Raw genomic sequence first — 6384 nt, 5'->3', positions numbered from 1 at the left:
TTCACATAGCTCCATAAAGTAGATATTATTATTTTCCTTATTTTATATATGAGGTTTAGAGAAGTTAAGTAATCTGTCTAAAGTCACATTGTTAGTAATTAATGGAAATATGATTGAATGCAGTCCATCTGATTCGAAAGTTAGAACTTTTATCTGCAATTGCCTGCCATACAAGATGTTATGACACCTTGAACCATAGCATCATGTGGCTGACAGTCTGTCCAGTCTTATGGTTAAGAAAGTCTAAATGGCAAATGAATGTTTGCCTTGACATAAGGACTCAAATCAGTTCTTCTCTACTTTCATCTCATTTTTGCAATTCTAGTGTTAATTGGAGTACTCAGCTTGGCATGTTAATTTCAACCTCAGCACTGAAATTGGGCAAGAAAAGAAGGCAACCAAATGGAGGTGAGAAGTAGAATGATTGTACCAAGAAAACAAAAACTTGAACCTGGCTTTCCTAGCATGTCTGACCCAACTGATTCTCTTTATGCCACATCACCCTTTTGCTTGTGTTTTCGGTTTTCTTACTACTCCAAGATCTTGATAATATAATAAAATAAAATCCACTTGTCCAACATAAAACATAGCTTATGTTGGTGGAAAAAAATTCTGGATCATCATAAAACCTCACCAAATCCCCGTAACAGATATTGCAGGCGGCTGGCAGGCAAGACAGAAAGACCCTGAAGTGCAACTAAGTTCAGGTCAATAGGAAGTATTTGTAGTTTGAACTCACGATTTACAATAAAGAGGAAATATGCTGGCTATAAGCAGCAGAAGCATGTAATAACCCAGTCTCAATACATTCAAAGTTGTTTTTATTGAACTCCAGCCATCTATAATTTGCTCTCCAGGGCATTCTCAGAGAGTGATTTTATGATATATATATTTTGAAAAGCTGACTGTTTTCAATAGTTTAGATTTAATTTTTTTCTCAGTCTATTAGGTGCATTAAGTCATGGTATTTTAAGATATAATAGACAAATGCTTTCATTAGGTAAATTAAAAATAGAATAATAACTGAAACTGTGTGACTAAAAGTAGAGAAGGAATAGTGTGATATTAGAGTGGAGGAGTTAACAGACAAAAGATATCCAAAAATTCAATAGAGCAGACGTCATGAAAGCCACACAGAGGAATAGACAAAGGTGATAGCATTTCAGCAAAACTTTCTAGATAAAATTTTGGTTATTCAGCGCAAGGCAGTTCTTTCTGGAGAAGTCGACAAAAAAAGCAACTCAGGAAGAACAAAATAGAAATGAAATGCCTTCACCCACATTCCTTCTCCCACTTTGCTCTTGGGTGGAGAGCATTTTCTTAGGATGTACTGCTGTAGCAGTTTTGTACAGTTGGGTGGAGCAGGGTGCTCTACTTCCCAGGCTTCAAGAAGAGGCAGTGCACTATTGTGGTGATGAGAACTTTCTTTTTTTTTTTTTTTTTTTTTATTATACTTTAGGGTTTTAGGGTACATGTGCACAATGTGCAGTTTTGTTACATATGTATCCATGTGCCATTTTGATTTCCTGCACCCATTAACTCGTCATTTAGCATTAGGTGTATCTCCTAATGCTGTCCCTCCCCCCTCCCCCCACCCCACAACAGTCCCCGGAGTGTGATGTTCCCCTTCCTGTGTCCATGAGTTCTCATTGTTCAATTCCCACCTATGAGTGAGAACATGCGGTGTTTGGTTTTTTGTCCTTGCGATAGTTTACTGAGAATGATGTTTTCCAGTTTCATCCATGTCCCTACAAAGGACACGAACTCATCATTTTTTATGGCTGCATAGTATTCCATGGTGTATATGTGCCACATTTTCTTAATCCAGTCTATCGTTGTTGGACATTTGGGTTGGTTCCAACTCTTTGCTATTGTGAATAGTGCCGCAATAAACATACGTGTGCATGTGTCTTTATAGCAGCATGATTTATAGTCCTTTGGGTATATACCCAGTAATGGGATGGCTGGGTCAAATGGTATTTCTAGTTCTAGATCCCTGAGGAATTGCCACACTGACTTCCACAATGGTTGAACTAGTTTACAGTCCCACCAACAGTGTAAAAGTGTTCCTATTTCTCCACATCCTCTCCAGCACCTGTTGTTTCCTGATTTTTTAATGATGGCCATTCTAACTGGTGTGAGATGGTATCTCACTGTGGTTTTGATTTGCATTTCTCTGATGGCCAGTGATGAGGAGCATTTCTTCATGTGTTTTTTGGCTGCATAAATGTCTTCTTTTGAGAAGTGTCTGTTCATGTCCTCTGCCCACTTTTTGATGGGGTTGTTTGTTTTTTTCTTGTAAATTTGTTTGAGTTCATTGTAGATTCTGGATATTAGCCCTTTGTCAGATGAGTAGGTTGCAAAAATTTTCTCCCATTGTGTAGGTTGCCTGTTCACTCAGATGATAGTTTCTTTTGCTGTGCAGAAGCTCTTTAGTTTAATGAGATCCCATTTGTCGATTTTGGCTTTTGTTGCCATTGCTTTTGGTGTTTTAGACATGAAGTCCTTGCCCACGCCTATGACCTGAGTGGTATTGCCTAGGTTTTCTTGCAGGATTTTAATGGTTTTAGGTCTAACATATAAGTCTTTAATCCATCTTGAATTAATTTTTGTATAAGGTGTAAGGAAGGGATCCAGTTGCAGCTTTCTCCATATGGCTAGCCAGTTTTCCCAGCACCATTTATTAAATAGGGAATCCTTTCCCCATTTCTTGTTTTTGTCAGGTTTGTCAAAGATCAGATAGTTGTAGCTATGCGGCATCATTTCTGAGGGCTCTGTTCTGTTCCATTGATCTATGTCTCTGTTGTGGTACCAGTACCATGCTGTTTTGGTTACTGTAGCCTTGTAGTATAGTTTAAAGTCAGGTAGCGTGATGCCTCCAGCTTTGTTCTTTTGGCTTAGGATTGACTTGGCGATGCGGGCTCTTTTTTGGTTCCATATGAACTTTAAAGTAGTTTTTTCCAATTCTGTGAAGAAAGTCATTGGTAGCTTGATGGGGATGGCATTGAATCTATAAATTACCTTGGGCAGTATGGCCATTTTCATGATATTGATTCTTCTAACCCATGAGCATGGAATGTTCTTCCATTTGTTTGTATCCTCTTTTATTTCATTGAGCAGTGGTTTGTAGTTCTCCTTGAAGAGTTCCTTCACATCCCTTGTAAGTTGGATTCCTAGGTATTTTATTCTCTTTGAAGCAATTGTGAATGGGAGTTCACTCATGATTTGGCTCTCTGTTTGTCTGTTATTGGTGTACAAGAATGCTTGTGATTTTTGTACATTAATTTTGTGTCCTGAGACTTTGCTGAAGTTGCTAATCAGCTTAAGGAGATTTTGGGCTGAGACAATGGGGTTTTCTAGATATACAATCCTGTCATCTGCAAACAGGGACAATTTGACTTCCTCTTTTCCTAATTGAATACCCTTTATTTCCTTCTCCTGCCTGATTGCTCTGGCCAGAACTACCAGAATTTTCAGCCCAGAATTTCCTATCCCGCCAAACTAAGCTTCACAAGTGAAGGAGAAATAAAATACTTTACAGACAAGCAAACGCTGAGTGATTTTGTCACCACCAGGCCTGCCCTAAAAGAGCTCCTGAAGGAAGCACTAAACATGGAAAGGAACAACCGGTACCAGCCCCTGCAAAAACATGCCAAATTGTAAAGACCATCGAGGCTAGGAAGAAACTATAGCAACTAACGAGCAAAATAACCAACTAACATCATAATGACAGGATCAGATTCACACATAACAATATTCACGTTAAATGTAAATGGGCTAAATGCTCCAATCAAAAGACACAGACTGGCAAACTGGATAAGGAGTCAGGACCCATCAGTGTGCTGTATTCAGGAAACCCATCTCACGTGCAGAGACACACATAGACTCAAAATAAAGGGATGGAGGAAGATCTATCAAGCAACTGGAAAACAAAAAAAGGCAGGGGTTGCAATCCTAGTCTCTGATAAAATAGACTTCAAACCAACAAAGATCAAAAGAGACAAAGAAGGCCATTACATAATGGTAAAGGGATCAATTCAACAAGAAGAGCTAACTATCCTAAATATATATGCACCCAACACAGGAGCACCCAGATTCATAAAGCAAGTCCTCAGTGACCTACAAAGGGACTTAAACTCCCACACAATAATAATGGGAGATTTTAACACCCCACTGTCAGCATTAGACAGATCAACGAGACAGAAAGTTAACAAGGATATCCAGGAATTGAACTCAGCTCTACATAAAGTGGACCTAATAGACATCTACAGAACTCTCCACCCCAAATCAACAGAATATACATTTTTTTCAGCACCACACCGCACCTATTCCAAAATTGACCACATAGTTGGAAGTAAAGCTCTTCTCAGCAAATGTAAAAGAACAGAGATTATAACAAACTGTCTCTCAGACCACAGTGCAATCAAACTAGAACTCAGGATTAAGAAACTCAGTCAAAACCGCTCAACTACATGGAAACTGAACAACCTGCTCCTGAATGACTATTGGGTACATAATGAAATGAAGGCAGAAATAAAGATGTTCTTTGAAACCAACGAGAACAAAGACACAACATACCAGAATCTCTGGGACACGTTCAAAGCAGTGTGTAGAGAGAAATTTATAGCACTAAATGCCCACAAGAGAAAGCAGGAAAGATCCAAAATTGACACCCTAACATCACAATTAAAAGAACTAGAAAAGCAAGAGCAAACACATTCAAAAGCTAGCAGAAGGCTAGAAATAACTAAAATCAGAGCAGAACTGAAGGAAATAGAGACACAAAAAACCCTTCAAAAAATTAATGAATCCAGGAGCTGGTTTTTTGAAAAGATCAACAAAATTGATGGACCGCTAGCAAGACTAATAAAGAAGAAAAGAGAGAAGAATCAAATAGATGCAATAAAAAACGAAAAAGGGGATATCACCTCCGATCCCACAGAAATACAATCTACCATCAGAGAATACTACAAACACCTCTATGCAAATAAACTAGAAAATCTAGAAGAAATGGATAAATTCCTCGACAAATACACCCTCCCAAGACTAAACCAGGAAGAAGTTGAATCTCTGAATAGACCAATAACAGGTTCTGAAATTGTGGCAATAATCAATAGCTTACCAACCAAAAAGAGTCCAGGACCTGATGGATTCACAGCTGAATTCTACCAGAGGTACAAGGAGGAACTGGTACCATTCCTTCTGAAACTATTCCAATCGATAGAAAAAGAGGGAATCCTCCCTAACACATTTTACGAAGCCAGCATCGTCCTGATACCAAAACCTGGCAGAGACTTAACCAAAAAAGAGAATTTCAGACCAATATCCTTGATGAACATTGATGCAAAAATCCTCAATAAAATACTGGCAAACCGAATCCAGCAGCACATCCAAAAGCTTATCCACCATGATCAAGTGGGCTTCATCCCTGGGATGCAAGGCTGGTTCAACATATGCAAATCAATAAATGTAATCCAGCATATAAACAGAACCAAAGACAAAAACCACATGATTATCTCAATAGATGCAGAAAAGGCCTTTGACAAAATTCAACAACCCTTCATGGTAAAATCTCTCAATAAATTAGGTATTGATGGGACGTATCTCAAAATAATAAGAGCTATCTACGACAAACCCACAGCCAATATCATACTGAATGGGCAAAAACTGGAAGCATTCCCTCTGAAAACTGGCACAAGACAGAGAACTTTCTTTAAGCTCTCCCATTTACTAGTTGTGTGATCTCGGTGAGGTTATCCAAATCCTTGAAGCTCAGTGTCTTCATTCATAAAAATAAGGGTAATACTAACACTCATCTCCAGATCCATATGTAGAGAGAGGCAATCCAATACTTACACTAGGGTACAAAAATGTAAATAACGATATACAAAAGATTATCACTTTAAAATTAGATTTACATGCTCATAGCACATTTACCCATTCACAGGACAATTGAGTCTACCACCTAGTCAGCAAGAATAATTTCTAAGAGTAAAGTGCCACTGGAGGGCACACAGTATTATTAATATATGTCTGTGAACCGTATCATCTGTTATAAAATTGACTTCATGGCATATTTCATATGTGTTGTTTGCTCAGAACACCTACATAGCTAGTTTCAGTTTTGCCTACTTTGTGATATTTAAGTGAAATGAGAATTCCTTTTTCAGAGCAACAGAATATAATTCCAAAAATTTTAGTTACATTTTAAAAAATGCTTTCTTCAATCCATGAAATTGATTTTAAACTTCACTGATGGTTCATGACCCATTGTTCAAAAGCCCTGATACTGGTAATAATATCCAATTACTCAAGGAAAACCCAGCCTCTGTGCACACAGCAGTTTCTGTAGTTGCTTTCCTGGTATAAAAAGCCTTTGATAAT

Source organism: Symphalangus syndactylus, chromosome 6 (genome assembly GCF_028878055.3).
Source record: "Symphalangus syndactylus isolate Jambi chromosome 6, NHGRI_mSymSyn1-v2.1_pri, whole genome shotgun sequence".
NCBI lineage: Eukaryota > Metazoa > Chordata > Mammalia > Primates > Hylobatidae > Symphalangus > Symphalangus syndactylus.
This window is presented reverse-complemented; position numbering follows the sequence as displayed.